Source organism: Gopherus evgoodei, chromosome 3 (assembly GCF_007399415.2).
Source record: "Gopherus evgoodei ecotype Sinaloan lineage chromosome 3, rGopEvg1_v1.p, whole genome shotgun sequence".
In the NCBI taxonomy this organism is placed as follows: domain Eukaryota; kingdom Metazoa; phylum Chordata; order Testudines; family Testudinidae; genus Gopherus; species Gopherus evgoodei.
Window position 1 is genome coordinate 184,919,000 of NC_044324.1, and position 23,646 is coordinate 184,942,645.

General features: G+C 40.5%; 2 non-coding genes across 2 annotated transcripts; one reads left to right on the forward strand and one right to left on the reverse strand.

Annotated features, from left to right (window-relative positions):
- The first annotated feature begins 561 nt into the window (after positions 1–561).
- Positions 562–655, forward strand: TRNAI-UAU. The gene is made up of 2 exons: positions 562–599; positions 620–655. It is a non-coding gene; the product is annotated as a tRNA-Ile (tRNA).
- Positions 656–18,682: 18,027 nt separating this feature from the next.
- On the reverse strand, positions 18,683–18,794 carry LOC115649544. The gene has a single exon (XR_003999858.1). It is a non-coding gene; the product is annotated as a U6 spliceosomal RNA (small nuclear RNA).
- Positions 18,795–23,646: the final 4,852 nt, after the last annotated feature.

Here is a 23,646-nt window from a genome sequence, read left to right on the forward strand (position 1 = left end):
AAGAAAGTCCCCCCAAGCCTGGTGTGCAAGAGCAGCCATCAGTGGAACTGAAGGGGCTGCAGGCTGGCGGCAGCGACCATCCGATGGGGAAACAGCTGAAGGGAACGGGGCGCTGCAGAGCACGCGAGCTGCCCCGGCGAGCGGGGCCACTAGCGGGCTCTAGGTCCCGGCTCGTTCCACAGTGGAGCCGGAACTATGTCACAGCGGGCTCGCTGCTCGGCACCACGCTAGGCCCGCGCGACACGGGAGCTTAGCCAGGGGCGCTACAGCGGGGTGCACGCGGCTAAAGGGGGCAGCGGGGCACCGCCCCCAGCCGAGCACCGCGCTGCACCAGCCCCTTTGCAGTGGAGCACCGGGGGTAACCGACGCGGTGCTGCGCCGAGCCCATTGCTTGGCTCAGCCGCCAGGCGTTGCCCTCAGCACAGGGCCGTGCCCGCCTCTTCTGCTCCCATCAGTGTCCGCGCGGCGGCTCGCGGTTCGGAGCAGGCGGGTGACGGTTCATGCCGCTCCCCGCCCCCGGGTGCACCATTGATAAAGCGTTCGGAAAGACATGGTGTCAGGGCTCCAGTGGCGCAATCGGTTAGCGCGCGGTACTTATACAGCAGTACACAGCAGAGCGATGCCGAGGTTGTGAGTTCGAGCCTCACCTGGAGCACATGTTCTTTTGGGACACGCACGGCAGATTTTTCGTGTTTGGTGTTAAAGCAGCTTTCGACTACTGCTTGCACTAGGAATTATAGCTGAGTCAGGCCACAGCTAAATTGTGCAGCCATTTTCTGTGTGTGTAACACTGCATAATAGCATTAATCTGTATACTGCATTATATAATAAACAAGTATAAACACATGGCATGATAAAACTGCTTTTCTCTCTGAATATATTTATATACAATTAAATATATATATACAATTTTATGTGTGTAGCTATAGAGATACACACACTTTTCTATGTATTATACGTGTGTGTATACATACGTGCAGGTGATTTTTGTATGTGTCTGTGTATATTTCATGTATGCTTCTGCCTTTATTGATTCATCCAAACTAGTTTTTGGAATGATGTAATTCATACATTTTCCTGGGAACAGATGCATATATGATCTTTGTGGGAAACCATTTTTAAAGACATTCATATGATTTAATGTATATATTAGAGGGGTAGCTGTGTTAGTCTGAAGCTCTCCCACCGACATAGCGCTGCGTGCACAAATGCTTATGTGGAATATTGACATAACTGTTGCTGACATAGGCTGCAGTGTAGACAAAGGCTAATTCTGTTTCTGAGATGCTGAAATTATATTTGTTGTGCATCTGAACAAGGCTACGCAGCATTGTTGCATCATGTCATTCCTGTGGCAGAGCTGACTTTATGGATGAAACCTAAGGCCCCAATCTTGCAAACACTTATGCAAGTGTCAACATAGTGGTAGGACTATTTATGGTAAGGAAATTAAGCATGTGTATGCAGATTTGCAGGATAGGAGGATTTATAATGGAAATAATTCTAAATCATAGCAATTACTGGTGATGCAATAGGTCATTAATCCACACTGATGTATAAATGTATACTCACAAAATAAAGTGAATGAAATTACTACAGATTTAATTAATAATTTGAATAGATTTTTGACTATATTCTGTTGTGAGCAGGGCTGTTTAAAACCTTGCCTGGCCATTGCTTTTCATCCTGTGCAGTCATTTGCACCTGTGCAGAGTGGTAGTGGGTTTATACTCACTTTGCACAGGTGTAAATGACTAGATGAGGTGCAAGGTAGTGAAAAAAGCAGTCTATGGTTTAGCTGGGTTTAAAAAATGTAAATAGCAGAGAAGCAGCATAATGGTAGAGTACTGTGAGTTTTGTTTTGTCTCCACTGAGTGCTTCTTTCACTAGGCAGCAGTGCAGGTCTCTCTACTAATGCCTCTTAATGAGTGTAGGAATTTTGGGCCAGTAAAACACTGCACTACCCCCCAGAAGACTAATTAAGGTAAGGAGTGTTTTGGGGCTTGTGGTGAGGTAGCAAAGGGGATGGTGAGCCTTGTTCAATAGCATGTGATGGAAAAATGTGTGTGTCAAGAGTGAAGTATGTGGGAGAAGAGGAACAGTGGGGCTGGGCTTAACCTGACTCTCACATTTAAGGTATCTCTAATTTATGGGGACTGCAGTGGCCCAGCTCTGGTGCTGTGGTTATGCCAGCATAACGTTATACTATAGATGTATTTTACAATGACAGAAGAGGGCTTTCTGTTGCTATAAGAATGTCACCTACTTCAGTGATGGTAGCTAGCTGTGCCTACAACCAAGGGTTAAGGCAGCATAGCTACTGTGCTCCAGAGTGTGGCTTTTTCACACCCTGGTGTGCTATAAGTGTGCTGATATCAACTTTTAATGCAGACCAGGCTTTGTTTGCACTGTCACTTTGTTTGTATAGCACTAGTATAGTTGCACTGGTGCAAATCCTTAACCTGCTGCTAAATCACCAGTGCGGAGAAAGTCTTGGGGCTATATAGCACCCTTCTGTGTACAGACAGACTATGATGTAGTTGAAATTTTATGGGAGGAATATCAGCAGCACACACTACTGTGGCAGCTGCACTATTCTTGTTAAGGGTGTGGCATATGCTTCTTGCTTTGTCTGGCTAGCTTCAAGAGACTGGGAACAAAACAAATTTGTATTCTATTTATATCTATGCCAATTACTATTTCTGTTGACACAGGTGTCAGTCATTTTGTGTTGATAAAGTAAAAGCTCAGCTCTGAGGTATATGTGTGTATGACTTGATTTAAATGATAGTGTTATCCCTACCATAACTCTCACCCAGAAAACAGATGCTAAGTCTTGCATATGTACTGTCAGCTTGGCCTAAGAAGACTTGAACATTAATTCTTATGTGATTTTAATGTAACATGCAAAACATTAGTAGCAATCGATCAATATTCTCTAAATGGATTAATAGGCTCTCAACTTTCCCTAGCTCAAAGGAAGAGGAAATGACAAATAAGTGCATTGTCACCTCCATTTTCTATGAAAGTGTAAGATGAAGTCAATTAATTTCTATGAGGAAGATTATTGTTGGTAGTGATTAAAGTACTCTGAAAAAGGCAGATCAGAGAAGACTTTTGCAAATGAGTTAGGCTGGGACTAGTAACAGTGACCTGAGTGCACAAGATTTACTGAAAGTCAGAATTTGTGCTCCTTAAGTCACTTGAGCATGCTTGAAAAATCTTACCTCTAGTTCTTGTCAGTGATTACTTACATTTGCAACTCTTTCTACAGTAAATATGAATCTCTTATTTTGTAGACTTTGGGAACGTCAGTATCTTTAAGGGTTCATAGGTGGGAAAGTGCTGTCCTGTTGAAGGTGTGGGAAATATTTTAGTGCAATAATCAAAAGAGGAAAACAATGCAGCAGAAATGGGCTTGACAAATTAGCACATGAGGAGTGCAAGCCTGGAATGGATTCTATTTCTGGCTATAGCATTGGACTATTTTTATGACCTGGAGGAAAATGTCCCCGTGGTTCTGTTTTCTTCTCTGTAAAATGAGAAAAAATGGGATAAACTCTTAAATCCAGGCAGCCCAACATTCAGTTGAGAGTTTTGGTTATCACTTCAGTAATATTTGTATTACTGTAGGGCCTAGGAACCCTAGTCATGGACCAAGGCCCCATTGCTGAAAAGTTCCATATAAGGGGGTGGGGGGCAGGGGAGGAAGAGAGTTTTTTTTCAAAAGCAATTTTAAGCTTGTTGCGCAATAGAGCTGCATGAAGAAACGTAACTAATTTAAAAACAGGCTGGCCAAAATTTTCACACTTAAGTTCCTGAAATGTTAGCTGTCTAAGGCCAGGACTACGTTACAAACGCACATGGGTATAACGACATCACTTAGGGTTGTGAAACCCACACCCCAAGTGACCGTTATACCAACATAACCCTGGTGCAGACTGAGCTGTGTTGAGATGCATCTCCTGTTTCAATAAACGTCCTGACGTTCAGTGAACAGGTATCAAGCACTTAAAGAAATGGGGTAAGGCAGCTAGACATATGTTGCATTAATTCTAACTCTCGAGTAGTGGTCAAAAGTAGCTCTGGATAGATTGGACTAGTGAAATGTACTTGATCACTCATAAAGGCATGGACCACTATGCAATAACGTCTCTCGGATATGAATCTTGCCAACTACCCATACTAGATAACTACTGTTCCAGTCAATTCTTTTACATAAGTGTCATGAGTTTTGGAAAAGGACATTATATTTGCTTTAAATTGAAATACAAGTCAGTAAATAACATTGCTTTGTAAACCACGTAATTCAATTAGCACAGTTGTACAGAGGCATCTTTCTAGCGCAGGATTATTTGGAGAGTGGGGGGAGGGCTTTACTCTTAGACGCCTTAATCAGGCCTTAACCTTTCTCAATGAGTGGCTAAATAATCCAACCTCCCGTTCTCCAAACAAACCCCAACTTCTGCTGTGGTGAAGACTGGCACTGTTGTCAAAGGTGACCTGATGTAAGGCTTTGAGTGCTTAGGAGAGATGGACTGGGTCAGTTTAAATAACACACCCCAAGTACTCCAATCATAGGTCAGGCCCCCAAAATCCAGAAACTAAAATATAAACTCCGATTTATTTGCCTTCTGGGTTTTGAGCCTTTGGGGGCACTCTTTCAAGCTTTGACCTGCAATAATGAAGAAACATATAATTAAACCTGATCTTCTGTATGTATTCTAGACTGATACAGCAAATACCAAAGCTGTTGAGAGAGCACCTGACAAGTTTGTCATCTTCAACATTTAAAAGTGAAGTTTTCTGAAAACATCAGGAGTTGCTGGCTCTTCCAATTGCTTTGAAACTCTTCCTGTTTGGCTGTTCTTAAGGGGATCTCAACTTCTACAATGAGTTTTGTGACATCTTGTCATCTAAAATGGCCTCTCCTGTTACTGCCAATAAGACTGAAACCACAGGGGCTGAAGCCATACTGCCCTTGGGGAAGATAGTGGTCCCCTGGGCAGAGGAAGAAATAGATGGAGGTGCTGAAAATTGGACTGTGGGGGACATGTGACAGGGAAACTACAAATTTAGAAGAATATTTGGGGGTAGGATGCAGACTGAGGGTTGAGGAAGAAGGAGTCAGGCCAATGTTATAGCAGAGAGAATGCAAATGGAGGGAAATGTGGGGAAAGGAGAGAAAATGCAGGGCTGGCCATACTGGGCACTTGCCAAAGTGCTCAGTCATGAATTGGGTTCTAAAAATTGTATATATAAAAATAATAGATCCTGTTAATTTGACTTCTGCTTCTTAAGCTGGACAGGGTCAACCCTGAAGGCGCACCTCCATAACCATGAGGGCTAGAATTTTTTTTGTTTTTAAATCAAAAGCTGAGATTTGGGTGTAGTCACAGGACTTCAGTGTTTAAGGAAAAACATCAACTCTTGATACTTATGGGGAGTCTCGCAATAGTTGGCTGCCTCTCCTGCCCAGCTAGGGAGAGCAAATGTGGCTGGACAGAAGACAACTCCCCAGATATTAGGGAATAGGAGAGGGTAAGTAAGGGGAATCCTGTAGTTGTGAATAGATAAAATGCATTTCCCTGTGTATCTAAGGTTGTGTGTGTGTGTTTTGTTTTGTTTTTCCCCTGAGAGGATCCCCCACAAGCAGGAAGGGCTATTCCTTCCTCCCTCCCCCCACTGAAAATATTAAAAGCGGATGAGAAACAATGTAACTTCTTTAAATCAGTCTATTTTGAGTCTTGAATCAGGCTTTTTCAATGTTTGAAATGAAACTAGCAATATGTAATCCAATATGCTTCTGCTTATTTCAGTGCTAAAAGGCTGAAGGAAGGCAGTTAAATGATCAGTACTCTTTTATATTTTAAAATGAAGTTTGAAAATCTGATACCCTAAACTATCTCTGCTGGGTATCTTACACGCTGGCTTGTACTCGTCTTGGGAATGATAACCTTTGTCCAGTCCAGTAAATACTTTTGCACATGAGTGAAATTCACCCTGACCAGGGCCCGAGCAAGACTTAAGCATCACTAGAGTCCTGTCCTCGTCCCTGCCTCCACCACTTTTTTTTTTTTCTTTAGAAGACTCAAATGAGACTAATTGCCTTTAGCTATTTGTGTGTTTAACCCATGAGTGACTTGCCTAAGGAGTCCCACTGAAGTGGAGGGCATGGGATGGAAGAAGAGTAAAGAAACTTCCCTGCCTTTCCTTCCCAAGTGTCGGCAGAACAGGCCCTTAGTAATCTTATTTCTAGTCAATCGCCTGTTTCTCATCCTTTTTGTACAAGCTGGAAATGTTTGGATTGCGAACACCTTGGGAAGTGCTTAGATTTCAACAGGTTTTTGTTGTCTTTAAATTTAATCACGTCTAGCAATATTGGGCATTGTAAAAAATTAACAAATCTCCTACAAATTTCAGATTAAACTGCTGTCTGTGCCCTTTTGGTTGTCCTGAAGCCGTAGTATCCAATATCACGAATCTTATACTTTATGCAGAGGCCTCTGCGTAATGGCTTATACAATGAAGCACTATTTCCAGTCAGGTCATGCTTTCTATCATTTTCCAACAGATGGAGCTATGATCACACACAAACACGAAGTGGAGGAGGAGGAGACAGCGGTTCCAGACTTCCTAAAAATAATAGTCACTTGCAATTGTGCCAAACACTTATTTTGTGTTTTCCACATGGTAGAAAACAATAGGCATGCATTCCAGTGGTTAGATAGAAGGCCAAGTTAATAACTGGAGGGATAGATGGGTTTCTGTGTGTGCCATCCCCGCCTGCTCATCTCTCAAGTTACACGTATCATTTGGTGCCACTTAAAGTGAGTGATATGGATGGAATCTAAATGAAATCATTACATGATTTCATAGCAGTTTGTGATTTCAGTGCTGGTGGACGGTGTCAGAATAACAGCCCTACAGACGGCATTCTGTCCACAGATCAGATCCGGAACAGTTGGCATTAGTGGAAACTCCCCTTAAATTGTGCTGTCAAAGGGCCAAGCTGCTCTCCACGCTATTACTTAGTTCTATAGCATTGTTAGAGTAGGAGAGGGTAATCAATGGGGAAGGAAGAAGAAAAGCCTCTGTGCAGAGGACAGGAACAGTGTGTGGAGATGCAGGCAAACGTCTGGAGTCTCTTCTTGCTGGTAGTGCCCTAACATGACTGCAGCATTATCCATGGGGGACATGGGCAGTGGGAGGAGAGTGACTGGGGCAAAAGGACATAAGAGTGGTGAGGAAGCAGTGTGCATTTCATTGGGGCTAAAAGCATTAATAGAGGGATAGGAACCTGAGTGAAGGCTGAGAGGAGTAAAGGGATGCTGCAGATGGTGTAGGTAGATGGGAGGAATTAATAAGGAAAGATAGGAATAGCCTGGTGATGGTGGAAGAGAGCACCACATAGGAGTCTGAGAAGAAATCCACTGAAAAGATATATCAAGAAAATGACAGAGGGGAAAATGGAGTGAAAGAGGAGAAGGAAGTACAAACACAGGAGGAAAACACAGTAGCTTTAAAAAGACTCATTTATAGAAAAATGGACTCTGGGGTGTGAACACACATTTTGCCCAAAGCAAGGTAATGGTAAGAGCCAACTGTGTTTACCTATAGAAACTTGTGATGGTGACTGCAGAATATAGTCTGGGTCATTGGCCTGTTGACTTCTCCACTAAGGGACAAGAGTAGCAATAGCAACCTAGACTGAGGCCCAAGACTCCCCTTGCTACTCCTACAGTGTGGAGACAGCGGGTTCTCTTCCCTCTTCCTTCTACCTTGTGTGGTCACCTATATCTGTGCAGCAGTGTGAGGGCATCTCCATTGCTGCAAACGCTAAGGCTGGTGCTAGGAATGGCTGCAGAATTGAGCCCACAGTTGTAGGAGGGAAAGGGAAATATGAAGAGTACAGATCAGTCATTGGCTTTCCAGCTTGTTCCTTCATGTCACTCATGGTGCTTAGCTCTACTTCTGAGGTGCAAAAAGGCTTTTGGCTTCATTAAGAAGTCTCAGCGCAGCCTAGAAACTGGAAGCCTTGGGACAGCCTCAGAGCAGAGCAAACAAGCAGACAACAAAAGTAAATCAGAGGACAGTACTGCAAATTCTTATGGGGATGTTGGGTTGGGTGACAAAGTTGAGTCAGTCCTGCACATTGCAGGGAAGAGGCTCTGTTCATGAGCTAACCAACTTATGATCTTACTCAGCACCAGTCTTAAGAGTCAAACTGCAAAGACTAGTGGAAGACTAAAAATATTCTGTTAACTTTTATCCAGAGGAAGTATTTTATATAACTGGAATTCAGTTGCCTGCCACTCAGTATAGAACTTGCTGAACATTTTAAGATGGATCCCTTAGCAAAAATGGAATGTGAAAAAGGTGAAGTAGGCTATGAAGCCTTGTAAATGTACAGCACAGAAGTGAAATCCAGTTCTGAAGACCACTTAAGCATTATCCGAAGAAACAATGGGCCTAGTTATCTTCTGGCTTACATCTGTATAATCTGTCGTAATTGACTGCAGCTGAGTTTTACACCAATACAAGTGAGAGGAAGTTCATTGGGTGGAAAAATGGGAGACCTGGGACCAAATTCTGCTTAGTTATTGTGGAGTAACTCAGTTAGTTAGTTTGGATATACACCACAGAAATGCAGGGCCTGCCTACATTAAGGAAGTGTTCCTGGGTGAAGCTCTATGTAGTAAGTCAGTGGCAGAACTGGGAAGAAAATCCAGGAGCCAAAGTCTAGTCTCAGACCATGGCTAAATTAAATTCCTAGCTGTGTAACATGGATGTAACCACACTGGAGTGAGCCCTGCTTTGTGCCAGTATAGAGCATCTACATTGATGCAGCTGCCCTAGTGCAGCCTCCTAATGTTACGCTGCTATGAATGTCTTTGATGTAGACAGGCTCTGAGAACAGAACTTGAGAACAAATCCAGGAGCCAACTCGGCCACCAATTGGCCCTAAGTGACGCAAGCAAACTTTCAAAGTGTGCACTGATTCTCAATAAACAGCTATTGTCTTTCAGACCTTCTGAGACCTACAACTCCAACTGAAGTTGGTGATGAAAATGGACATGTTCAATACATCTGAAAAATGGGGATTGAGACCAGGGGCCAGATTTTTTTCAAATATATTTAGGTGTCTAGTGGGATTTTCAGAAGCACCCAACTCGCTTAAGCATCCAGAAGGCTCTACAGAACTGCCTAGTGGTATCTTTAGGGGCCTAAATACTTCAGAATATCTGGGCCCTGGTTCTTAAAATATTTTGCATTTTATGTAGTGAGCTACACCAATGCAAAAAGCTTTTAAAAAGCTGCTCCCAGTAAATGACAGGTGAATTTGATTTAGTAGCACTAGTTTATGCTGCTACTTAATCTGTAGCTTAATCAATCCTGAAACATATTGGCTCTTGAGCCATGGATGTGGTTGCTGTAACAAGCATGTTTTTATTTTAAATTTTATGAAAGGTAAAGTAGCTAGATGTCTGAACTTAAGTCAGTTCTGTTTTTGCCATTCATTTCACTAGGATCAGGACTGGGCTCATTAACATGGCTTGTGGTTAAGGATAAAACTTGCCTCAGAGATTTCAGTGCCTAATCTGATTGGGTGCTTTTCAAAAATTCCTTTGGAAAATCTAGCCCTTTCTAAGAATTGTGAGGTAGACGGAGATAGTTGCTTCACTGCTTAAAAGCAACACCAACCCATCTCATTACACCTAGCTGTGAAGCTGACAGAGAGAATTCATTGCTAATATACATGGGTGAAAATCCACTGAAGTCGATGATAGAATTTGGCCCCAAAGTGGTGGGAAGCTTCATCTGACTGCAAGGAAACCAGGAGCTGTATAGGGTAAAAGTATAGCTTTTAAGTATGATCTACTGCAGTATTCAGCAGTAAATATTTGATCTGGCAAGATTCACCAGAAAATAATGGTTGACAACAGAAGCCCAAATTAGAGGAAATAATATAGGCCAACTTGAGTCGTCCTTCCCCCCGCCCCCCCATGTATGCAAGGAATTGGAACAATTCCATCTCGTGGTTCTGGTCCTTCTTGCTCTTGGCCCTCCCAAAATGCACTTATTTTTGCAGCTAAAACTGGAGTGATCATCCTAGGCCAGCATTTAGGACCCAGAGCCATGGTCGGGCATTTCAAATGCATATGTACCCTGATAACAAATCCTACACAGTGCACAGATTACTGCAATCTTTGGCAGGCATCTGTGTAGGGGACTTTGTGGAGTGCCACAGCTGGGTTGGGATACATACGGGCTAGTGTTAATGTTAATCTGGTAGATACCTAATACAATCTTTCTATTGTTAACTTCTATTTCCTTAAATGTTTCACTGTCTAGGATACATTCAAACAGTTGACAGTAAGACTGTATGCATCATACCCCCCCTTAGCTTATTTAATAAATAAATATTGAAACATCTACTGTCCTCTTGCATTCTCTCTGCTTTCAGTGTGCCACCTAGTAGTTTTGATCTTGCCTGCTAACACCAAAGGCAAGGAGTGGTTGGATAGCTTCCTAACGGTGGAGACCTAGTTTCTGATTCAAAATACCTTGAAGTGATCAAACTATAGGAAATGTTTTTTTGTTTGTTTGTTTTTTGGAGGGTGGGTGGATGGGGATCAGAACTAAGGCACCCCAAAACTTGTGCTTGACTGAAATGGAGCATGCACTAACTGCAACTGGGCACATTCTGCCACCCTTATGCATGCTGAGTAGTATCTTTCTTTTAGCAATTAATAAGACTGTTCAAGTAGCAAGGTATAAGCACAAGTGAAGTTGGCAGAATCTGGACTATTACCACACAATGGTAACTTCCAAAGGTGGCCTGGGTCTTCACTTAGCAGGAATTCACTCGTTAATTTTAGATTAATAGCCCAAGTAAAGGTGTTCAAATGTATAGTTTAAAAAATGTACAGCATACAGCAGGACTTCACCTGTGTGAGCATCACAAGGGAAGATGAAGGCATGGCAGATCTATAGGACACAATATTTGTGGAGTTAAGGTACAAAGAGTAACTTTGTTTTCCTAGGAAGTAAATAATAATCTGGGTATATGATCCCCATCATACCATGTTGCCTACAATGTGGGTTTCTTGCATAATGCAACACAATAGTCCAGGAGGCTAGTTTCCTAGCTTGCTATATTGCATAATGTGTTTTCTTCATTGGTTTGATTATATTGTTTTCTTAGTTTCATTTATACCAAATTCTAGTGTGTATACATAACTCACCAGAGTTGGCTGTAATGCAAGGAACCTACAGGCCTGCATGACTAAGCTAGAGCAAGTTAGCATAAGTGTTTGTAATCTTTGGCATAGATAAATGACCTACTGGTAACCTCTTTGTCTTTAGGGAACTGAATGGACAACCAAACAGAGAACTGAATGTTTTCCATTAGTCTGGAACAGCCCATAAGGGACACAACACAACATGGAAGTCATGATTTAGGCCAAAGATAATGGTTTCAGGGATGAGACAGTTGATATTAACATGTATGAATATATGTAATAATGTTAGGCTATAGAATAAGTGATACCTGAAGATTTATCTGGGTGAGGAAATAAGATTTGGGTATGGTAGGTTGGGCCCTGATATAAATATCCAGGGCATTGCCAGGACCTTATAAAAGGGCAAACAACCATGTAGAGGGGTCACTCTTTTTATCTTCTGCTAAACTGTTATCTCAGCTTTGATATAGCTTAGCTACTTAAAATTGATCTCTACCAACTTGGGGGCCATCGATTTCATCAGGCATGCCAGAGACAAGCCTACCAGGCCTACAGGGAAGGGTGAGAGTATGCTAGTTTTCTAGTCTAAAAGATTATTGTGTTACCACCCCGGACCATAGAGTTATATTACTACTTTGTGACTCTGTGTTTTATAGCTTTGATTATCCTTTCATTTGTTTTAATAAAGATCTTGAAATTTTGGTATTGTCCTCAGTATAAGTGTCCTTGCCACAGCCCCCCAAGAGTCCATTGGAGTTGACTTCCAATGGAATATCTTAAGAACCAGCTTGTTTCCTCTATGTTAACGTGTGTGTGGGGGAAAAAATCCTACAAAATACTGGAGTATGTAGATGCTGAATAATACAAGAAAATAAATAGTTCAAAGGTTTACATGGAAAGTAAGGTATGCCAAGACGTTCCAACAACATTGTGGTTTGGATGAGGCTGAAATAAAACATTAGCAACATCTAACAAATTGTACTTACTGAAAAAGCTTATGAAACTGAAGCAACAATGTTCATATTCATTAGACATTTCTTTTCCAAACTTAAAGAAATGTCAGTAGGCTGCAAGATGGGGAGCATGTTGCATTTAGTTCTCTGTCAAACGTTGTTCAATAAATTCTGTTGTATGTCTAGTAACAGCATTTTAAATGGCATTAATTTATGGTCATGTAAATAGGGAAAACACCACTGATGTCAATAGAGTTGCCCCCCCTCAAACAAGCAGAAAACTTGGCTTTATGTTTACATGCTGGCAGTGCAGTCTCTAAAAACCTTTCAGTGAGTTAAGAATAACCACATCTAATTACATTGCCTCAAGCATCGCAAGCTCAACTGCAGCTAGTGCAAGACATTTGTCTTGCAAGTGACAGGTAAAAGTTGCATAGTCAAATCTAGTCTTTGAATGATACTCAATTCCAAAAATGGAAAGGCATGAGTTTCTCACTCCAGTGTTATGGACCCTAGTGCCTTTTGCACTTGTAGTAAAGAGCCTGCTTCTGTGAACTAAACTTCATAACATGAGTCAAGTTCTAGCTATAGCTTAATAGCACTATTGACCACAGTTGACGTGAATGGATTTTTGCGGGTGTTGCTTTATTGATAAATTTCAGCTTCCTTCTACACTATCTCAGTGAACACTATTGTATTTACATAAAGTTTTCATTATAGTACAAAATGTTAGCTTCACATAGTCACAGATGCAGTTAACTGAATAAATGGCTTTTTAACTAGGGCTGTCAAATGATTTAAAAAAAACTAATTGCAATTTTAATCACACTGTTATCGAGGAATACCATTTATTATAAATATTTTTGAGTGTTCAACATTTTCAAATTGATTTCAATTACAACGCAGAATATAAAGTGTACAGTGATCACTTTATATTTGATTATAAATTTGCACTGTTAACAAAAATAGTATTTTTCAATTCACCTCATACAAGTACTGTAGTGCAATCTCTTTATCATGAAAGTACAATTTACACATGCAGAATTAGTTTGAGTGCAGTTATGTTAATTAATTAAAAAAAAACAAAAAACCTAAAATTTAGGGCCTACAAGTCCACTGAGTCCTACTTCTTGCTCAGCCAGTCACTAGGACACACAAATTTGTTTACGTTTATGGGAGATAATGCTTTCTGCTTCTTATTTAGAACGTCACCTGTTGTAGCCAGTGTTACAAGGTATTTACATGTCATTCCAGAGGATATGCTTCCAGGTTGATGATGGGTTCTGTTCAGTAATGATCCAAAGCAGTGCAGACTGAAGCATATTCATTTTCTTCATCTGAGTCGGATGCCACCAGCAGATGATTGATTTTCTTTTTTGGTGTTTTGTGTTCTGTAGTTTCCAAATTGGAATGTTGTTCTTAAGACTTCTGGCAGCATGTTCCACACCTTATTATTCTCAGATTTTGAAGGGACTTCAGATTTGTAAACCTTGGGTCAAGTGCTGTAGCTATCTTTAGAAAGCTCACATTGGTACCTTCTTTTTTGTTTTGTCAAATCTGCAAAGAAAGGTGGTTTTTTTTGTTTGTTTGTTTTTTAAATTGAACAACATAAGATGGGTCATCATCTGAGACTGTCATAACACACAATATATGGCAGAATGTGGGTAAAAACATGGAGCAGGAGACCTACAACTCTCCACCAAGGAATTCAGGCTTAAATTTAATGCATTTTTTAAATGAGCATCATCAGCATGGAAGCATGTCCTCTGGAATGGTGGCCAAAGCATGAAGGGGCATATGAACGTTTAGCGCATCTTGCATGTAAAGTATCTTGCAACACCTGCTAAAAAAAGTACCATGTAAATGCCTGTTCTCAGTTTCTGGTGATATTGTAAATAAGAAGCAGGCAGCATTATCTCCCGTATATGTAGACAAACAAGTTTGTCTTAGCAATCGACTGAACAAGTAGGACTGAGCGAGTCCCAAGTTTTACATTGTTTTGTTTGAATGCAATTATGGAAAAAAAAAATTCTAAATTTGTAAGTTGCATTTTCACCATAAAGAGATCACACTACAGTACTTGTCTGAGGTGAATTGAAAAATACTTTTTCTACACTGAAAATATTTGTAAAAATAAAAATAGAGTGAGGATTGTACATCTTGTATTCTGTTGTAATTGAAATCAATGTGACTTTAAATTGGCGTTCTATTAGTGCAATTAAAACTGCAATTACAATATTAATAGTTAATTTGTTTTAAGTTAATGGCGATTAATCAACAGTCCTATTTTAACACTTTAAACCCTGTTTTAGGGGAAAAAATGGAAATTAAGGGCTAATGTGTTTACCAAGACCTTGCTTGGTGGCTTGAAAATACAGATAAGGTGATTTATGAATAGTGCCATATGTATAAGCATGCTTTACACTAGAAATCCACTGATTCTAATGGAGTTGTTGTTGCACCCGAAATTAGGTACATAGTTCATAAAGCATTATGGAAACCTTCTGATAAAGAAGCATTATCAATGTAAATCATGCAACATGAATCCAGAATAACTCACTTGGAGTTACTCTGGATTAACAGTAAACATAATCTATATTAAGTATCAGAGGGGTAGCCGTGTTAGTCTGGATCTGTAAAAGCAGCAAAGAATCCTGTGGCACCTTATAGACTAACAGACGTTTTGGAGCATGAGCTTTCGTGGGTGAATATCCACTTCATCGGATGCATGTCATATATATATATGTTTAATCTGGCCCCAGGATAGTTAGTAAAATGTTTGCCTTCATATGTCTAGATACAAGCAGCTATTCAGCCCATGTGCCTCTGTGACATTCCTAATTTGGTATACAAGTATATAGAAGGGACCAGATTCTCCACTGACTTGTTTAGGCACTTGCACCTACTCTTCCAGTAGCATTTTACACCCACCCTGTGCTTGTTTTGTTTTGTTACACCAGTGTTGCATGCAAGGTGCTGGAAAATAAAGTCTGTGATGCCTGGCACTTCATTTGGTAAAGCATCAGAGTGACTTTTGTATAGTAAGTCAAACATGGCAAACTGACTCAGATCCTGACATCTTTGCATTGGTGTAAAACTGGGAGTAACTCCGCCGAAGCTAATGGAGGAAAATTAGATCAATGCCTGGTCCCCTTGCTTTCATAGAATATCAGGGTTGGAAGAGACCTCAGGAGGTCGTCTAGTCCAACCCCCTGCTCAAAGCAGGACCAATTCCTTTAAAGCTTTAAAACTTTTCTATTCAAATACACCCTCCCCAAAAAAAGAGCTCCACTGCAATGTTGCTGATTCTCCTCTTTCTAAAGACCCAATGCTATTGTAGGCTCTCGTTTTATCTTGACCACATGGAGGCTTCCTAACTTTTATGAAGCTGTCGTGTTCTTTGTACTGGTCTGAACTTTTGATATCATGACCGGCTGCCATTACAGATAAAGAATTGTGCGGCACTGGCACATTGCTTTCTTTATAGTCAAGGAATTGCTTTATGGGCAACATACACCACTGACTTAGCTGAAGAGGAGAATTTTATACAGATGAATAATATATATTAATGCAGCTCATATTCAAAACATCTTGTTGTCAAGCATGAGTGAGAAGAAGGCTGTAATCTCTACTATAACAGGAACATTGATCTCCAGAATTAGATGGAATTCCAAGTCAAAATCTAGATCCAGAATTTGGGGTTGGGAACATAATTTAAGTCCATCTCTGTATTAATAGAATTGCCTAAAAATGACATGTAGCATGTTATGGAGTAGGCAATTTGAGCGAACTGAATACTTGTGTTAATTTGGGAAAGGAGCAAGGACAGAAATAGCTGGGCTACTTAGATCACTAACTTAACTTTCCTTAAGTGAATCTATGTTTTTTGTTTTTTTTTTAATACTGGAAAGAGTGGCTTAATTATTTGAATAATGTTGTATAAAATCTCCAAATGCTTCACCAATGCTATCTTGACACTCGCTCATCTGTATTAGGCTGTATTATCTGTCCTATTAAAACTTAAGGAGAGGCCCAGTGAAAGCATGTGCCAGGGAACATGGGCAGGAGGCAGTGTCCGGAGCTACCTACCCTATTATGATGAAACCTCACAAATTGGGATCCTGAGGCCCACTCCTGCAGATATTCCTGGCAGAAGGAATGCTTTAGACAATTTTTCCTGAGAATGTTTAGTATTTAGACATGCATTGTTATAAATAAATCTATAAATGTAAAATCCTAACCAATGCTGACTTCACAACAACTTAAACATTCATGTGTCAGAACGACTGCATATGATTGTGGTTTGTCCTTTGCATGAGGCCATGATTCCAAAAATCATCACTCCTTTAAAATTTAGTTTCTGCAAGAACAAAATTGAAGCCAATAAATTCCTCCAAAGACAGACCAGTCAAACAGCAAAACTCCAGTAGATGGCAGCATTGTACTCTGTATCTTGTATTTGGTAAATCTGTTGCAGTGGCTAGTTCCTCTTAACTTTTCGTTTGTTACCCTCCCTATGGTGATAGCAGGCTGATGAGAAGTAAACCAGAAAACGAGCTTTTAAGACCTGTATATCAAATATTTTAGACGACTATATTGTTCCAGACTTGTGGCTTTCCTATGGAAAATACCACTTCTCTAAATATGAAAATATTACACTAAAAACTGGGTCTAAAACTAACTTCCAGGATTTGTTTAACTCTGAGCAATTCCTTGGCTGCAGAGAGGAAGGCTGTCTGCTGATAGAAATATTCATCTTAACACTTCTCTAAGAGATTTCTGATAATGCAGGTCTTCAAAATAAAATGGTGTGTGTCGAGCTCTAAGTTACCTCCCACATGTTGTGTCCTCTGCAACATTCTCTCCAACTTTCCAAGCACTCTTGGAAAGTGGGATCATGGGCTGCTTTGTTTAAGATCAAAGGGAACCATGTGCCCAAATACAATCTACAGTAGGGACACTAACTCCTTGCTCAGTGTTTCAGTTAGGGTGACCAGACAGCAAGTGCAAAAAATTGGGATGGAGGTGGGAGGTAATAGGAGTCTATATAAGAAAAAGACCCCAAAATAAGGGACATCTAGTCACCCTAGTATCAGTACAATGATTATAGAAAGTACCTCCATGTATTTAGACAAATTATATAATGCATTTTTCAAACAGAGATGCTATATGTATGCAGAGTAATATCAGAGACCTGTTCAGGGGATTGGTAATGGATTACAGCTCTCTCACTTCCAAATTGCTGGTTTAAATCTAGCCTGTATGAGTTGTGTGGTGACAGCTTTCAGTTATGACTGACTTCAGTGGCCTATGAAATGAGTTGCTAGTGTCAGATCAGTTGTTACTGGCTAGGTGCCTACAAGCCCCACCAGAACTGGCAGAAAGTTCTCAGCAGAGACCAGATTTGCTCATAAAGGTACTTTCAGACTTAAATGGCTTTTAGTTTACATTAAGAAAATACAAGTAAAATCAGCATATCTCCTTTGTAATAGTCTGTCCTGAACAAGGTAGCTGCTAGGCTTGCAGACAGCATAATCTTTAGACATTTAAAAACACAGTGCATACTGACAGGTCTAGCTACATACCAAGGACTGAGTGGGTGCACAACAGCCATATTTAGCAGTGACATAAGCAATGTTCTGATTTGATGGTGTTACAGGCACACAGCAGTAACGCATAACTACAGCAGGGGGCACAGCAATAGTGAATCAGGCCAAATGTCTTCCTAAACAGACTCTCAAAAGCAGTGTGAAAATAGAGCCTGATTCTCCCTGCTTAGTATTGTAAATCAGAGGTTTACAGAAGTCAACAGAATTACACTGGTTTAAAATGGGCACAACTTGAACAGAAAACTTCCCAACAGTGGAATCTTGCAGTGCAAGCTCTTTTAAGAAGTGTGCTTAGGTAGGACTCCTCCTTTCCTTCCCCCCTCACCTCCCAGCTCAATTCTTTGGGGGCGAGGATGGGGGAGAGAGGGGAAGTGCAACGCTGTAAATAAAATCAAGCTCTGGGTACCATTTGGGTTACACTTTGGGCCAGAGCCTGCTCTTGGTTACCAGCTAGAGTAGCTGCATTAAAATCAGCGAAATTCTGGCTTTGGCCACAGAGCTATCTTTTAAACATAATCCCAACTCATTCCTCTTTAAATGAGGGGAATCAATTTATGCAGCTATGTTAAGTCAGGTGGTGATCACATCAATGCTCATGAGTTCAGCAGGGATGGGCCTGGTCACCCCTTGAATGGGAGACCTCACATCAAAAAAATCAGGTGGCCTAGAAAAGGGTGGTTGAATTACCAATTCTCTGAAGGTGTTAGGTCATATGAGATATGGAACTGAAATCACCTGTGGTCACTTAACAAAATCACATGGCACTCTTGTTCAGAGTGTTATTTTGGTATCATGGTAGAACTGTATGGTGGATAATTATATTCTGCCTACCTGAAATTCTTGCACCTGGAACTGAATAAATACTAGACTGCACTCTTCCTTTCCTAGGTTCAGGAATTTGCATGTCATCCTTGCGCAGGGGCCATGGTAATCTTCTCTGTATCATTCCAGTTTTAGTATATGCACTAGTTACTTTCTTGGAGAACTAGACACAGAAATCACTATAGAGCAACTTTCTATAGCGCTTGAGGATGATGTAAGTTAATGCAAAGGATTGTTGCAGAAAGTACCAAGTTGTGCTGGTCTCTTATTCTCTTCATGAGCAAGAGAACTGGATGCACTGCCAAGTAGAATGACACACTGCGAACTCTTATAACCTACCTTTTCTTCTCTTAGCCACGTCTTAAACCAAATCCTAGTCCCAGTGCACAGTTTGAACAGCCAGGAGGGAAGGTATCCTTCCCCCTCATGCCACATAGCAATAGCAGAGTAATTTTGCATCCCTTGATGCTACCATCTGGGGAGATACAGTAGACACTATTCCTCTTGCATGCTGTCCTTCCAAGGTGGAATATGACCAGTGACTCTCAGTCACCATACCGTATGGCCTTCGCTCCTTTTCCCAAAGCTCTAATCAGTACTCAGATTTACTGACTTCCTGTAGATCTGTGCTGCTTGGTTTGCAAGGTCCTGGATCTCCTGCATGGAGGCATGCCATCCTTCCCCTTTGCAGTGATACCAAAACTTCTCCACTGTGAGCAGAGCTGTTTGCACCAAAGTGAGGGAAAAGACCACTTGTTATAAGAGGCACACTCATCGTTCCTGTTTTGTGTAGCAAAACTCGCCTACCAATATCTAAGGTATAGCTTACACCACCTGCATCAGGTTTCTCAAGACTTCACAGGCAGGTGGACTAATTCTGCATTTGGATCAATTTTCGGTAGCTATTTATCTTGTCCACATGGGTAACGTTTTCCTTGAATATATCGCTAGTTCCAAGAGTGATGGATTCTATGAAAGTTGCTCATGATTAAGGTTAAGATAATTCATTATTTTTAGTAAGTCGCAAGCAATAAACACAAATTCGCATTACCATGTGACCTGTCTGAATGGTTGAGAGGAGGTGGGCACTCGGGAGGACAACTGTAGCCCAAGTCTTGGGATGAGAGCCCTAGCTGTGCTGCAGAGGGGAATGGGGTGCAGCAGCTGACAAGGAAAATGTCACGGAGGTCTCTGAAAGTCACAATCCATGACTGGCATGATATGATCTTATCCCTACTCACAATGCTTGTATTTATCACCGCCTCTTCCCCCCCCAACAAAAAATAAAAAATCATTTTCCCAAAAATCTGTTTCTGCATTCAGACTTTCTAGCTCAGCTGCTTTCTTATATGTAGGCTATCCCTTCTCCATGAGCCAATTTTTTGTGGGCAGAATGGCTATTTTAAATTCATTTCTATAACTGGCATTTGTTTCAGATTCCAGTGAAGAATGTCTGCAAAGAAGGAAAATTTTACATCCAAAAAGTCATTGCCTAATACCAGAGCTGCTAGAATGTGGATTTTTAGTGTGAGCATTTAATGAAATTGTATTTAATGTTGTGACTACAATGGAATTATACAGTCTTTGAATTTTGCTCAGTAACTTCTCATCTATATTCTGTACATAGGCAAGAGAGCCATTGAATTACTTATTTGGATAAGATCTTCAAAACTAAGGTCCTGTGTACTCTACATGGACACTGTAGCTACGATCTTTCTCAAAAGATGTGAGATTTGCCCTGGAGTCTCTTGCCTAGTTTCCTTTTAATCTACTCCTCTGCAGTTGTACCATGTAGAGTGGTGCTGTTTGGAAATATGTATATTGAAAGATGGTATATATATCTAAAACATCATGTACTTTGTTGCAGAGATAGTTATACATGCAACAGGAATTCCATATGCAGAATGTGCAATAGAGTTAGCAACCATGGTTTTCTACCAATTTCAGCAGAGTTACTACAGACTTGCCCTGCAGATCTTTACCCAATAGACTTAAAATATTGACCAAAGGGGAGAACTTTTGCTGTTAGTTTTTGGTTTTGAATCTGTTATTACAGCCAAATAATATAAACCAAATTCTGGCCTTTCCAACTATCATCATTTGGTCTTAAGAGGTTCCTTTGCAGCCTGACAGACTCTAACGCCAAAGCATGGTCAGATAGAGATCCATTTTTCTCTAAGCTTAAGCCTAGAAATCTGTTAACATGGCCTATGCTAAAGATCACTGTTAACCTAGTAGTCAGAAATAGTTTAGCTCACCACATTGTGAGCTAACGTTCCTGCTCTTGCTGTTCTAAATCCAGAAGAACATCAGTGAACTCAATGGTGTTGGAGTCTGTGACCAAGGTCCTAGTGGGGAGCCAGCTGTGGTCACTCAGTTAGGGTGAACTGCAAAGAATGGGCAGACAGTCCCCAAAGCTGGTGGCTATTGCAATACTTAGATTCACCAATCCAGCACAAACCAGCTTCTTTACTACCTTACTGGTTACTCAGAACTCCAAACAACACAGTTCCCTTAAAGTGATCTAGACTCAGGCCCCCCTCCAGGTACCCACATCAAGTATGATAAAAATTTCTGTAAATCTTCTTTCATCATATAAAAGAAAAGATTCTATCGCTCCCAAAGGATCAGACAAATTACCTCCCAGGTTATTGAATATTCCAGATCTTACCCAAATACATGCTGCAGCCAATTCTTATTAACTAAACTAAAATTTATTAAATGAGAGTATGGTTAAAAGATCAATATACATACAGACATGAGTTCAGTTCATTTAGGTGCAAATTCAGAGCAGAGATGGTGAACCTTGTAGTTGCAAAGAGTTCGTTTAGAAATAGTTCATAGGTCCAATGTCCAAATATCATATTCAGGGCGTACCAGCATAACTGAGACTCAATCTTGCAACTCAAACTTCCCCTGATGAAGCCTAAGCAGAGCTGAGATGACAGAATCTGGACCCAAGGATCTTTTATAAAATTTCATGTCTTTTGATAAGATGGAGTTCCTCAGGGAACTAAAGGTAATTAGGATGACTTTGAAGGAGGTCCATCACTGGTATTTAGGTATATTAATTAACATAAGGGTATCTGCTTGTTCCTCCACCATTCACAGTACACTTCAAAGAGATGAATACCGAGATATCCCGTGTTCACAATTCATTTAAATGATAGGATGTTCATTTGATCTCTGAATTATCAGAATACAGCATGACAGGGACTGTTGATTACATTGTCGACCCTACTCATACATATGTAAATACACAAACATTATCTCTCCACATGTCTTTTGAGGGTTATTTATTTTGCAGGATGTTTAACCCTTTCTAGCCATGTGAGACTGTTGTGGAAGGGCAAAATTAGAGCTCCTGGATACCTCTTAAGGATCTTTCAACACTGATATGAGCTGTGTTTACATTGAATTCTGTGTAATGCCAAATTATTGATGCATGCTTTGGCCCAAGTTTCACAAAGTATGGACTAAGTTTTTTTAACACTTTAGTGATTCCAGAGTTTGATCTATGTGTTGACTTAACATAGCTATTAATGTTTTTCAGAGAGCACTTACTCTGGCATTCGGACATAAAGGCTGTGAGGTGTTGTACCTCAGTTTCCCTTTGTGCACAGTAGTTCAAGCTTATAGTGTTTTTTTTCTGCTGTGGAAAGTTTTAGAAATGTGTCTATGCATTAGCTGTGAAACCTCAACATTATTAGGCTTTTTAACAGCGTGTTCTTGTTGAACCAAACCGCATAATCATAAGGGTTTCTCTTAACATATTCAAGGGCTTTTCCAAAAGACCATGCACATTAAACAAGCTGGCCTAAAGAATGATTAGTCTAAACAAGACTTGGCATGACAAAAATAATTGTAAATGTACACTTGTGATAAAACTGTTATTGCTAATGATTGTAACATGTTGCTGATACCAAGAATTGTAAAAATGTACAACGTCCCTTTTGAATCTTTGTAGCTTTTTCTTGACCTCAGTGTCTTACTTAACATAAGCTTTCAGTTTAACCACTTCCTTAGGGTTTTGGTATTTTAGGGATAACCCATGGCTTCCATTAGTATAAAACTTTTTTCCTCATCCCTGTTCTGTAGAGTCAAAATCTGAGCTCTTTTGCTTAACTGAATCCATTGGCTGGCTGGGTGTGTCCTTCTTGCTAATAGCTACAGGCAAGTCTTTCTCCCACAGTCAGTCAGGTAACTTGCATCAGCACAGACACAAGCCTGTTTACCAGTTTTCAGATCCTCAACCTTTACTAATTCCAAGGCTGGACTCTATCTTAAAGAGATACCATCTATTTTCACTAGCATATTAGACTCAAGGTTCTTTTGTCCTTCCATTATCAACCTCTGCTTCCACATGGAATTAGAAGTCAAGTCTACTAAGACTACAAGTCATATCCAAAATATCTAGAGATGAGAGTTTGCCTGCTCTCCCCTTCATCCTTGTGGGGGTTCAGTTATAAGGAAGGCTGTTCTGTTCTGAAAAACCAATAACCCAGTCTTTCCTCAGCACCTGAGTCAGACTGTAAAAGAATCAACATGGAGACATTCATGTTCCAACAACATTGTTTCCCCAACAAGCTGGTTAAACTTATAGGGCTGTTTAAACTCCCTAACAATTTTTATTTCATCTGAAATCCTTTCAAAGCTATCCATATTGGGTCTTTCTGAAGCAAGGCTAGTGGATTTATACACATCTGAAAGCCTTTGATCATTAGGCAACAACACAGTTAGCTCAGAAGAGAGACTGTTTACGATCAACAGTGGCCCATTAAGAGTCAATAGAAACAATTCCTTTTCACAGACTTCACCAAGAAATTCCTTTCCTTCTGCAATATGCTGCACTGCAACAGATTCTACCCCACACCACAACAGATTCTTTCTGAACTTTATTTGTGTCCAGAACCAGCTTTGGCCCAACAGACAAATCATCAAACTTCTTCTGCAAGTTTCATTTCCATCCAGAATCACCTCTGATCCATCAGGAAGACTTTTACACAATCCCCTTTC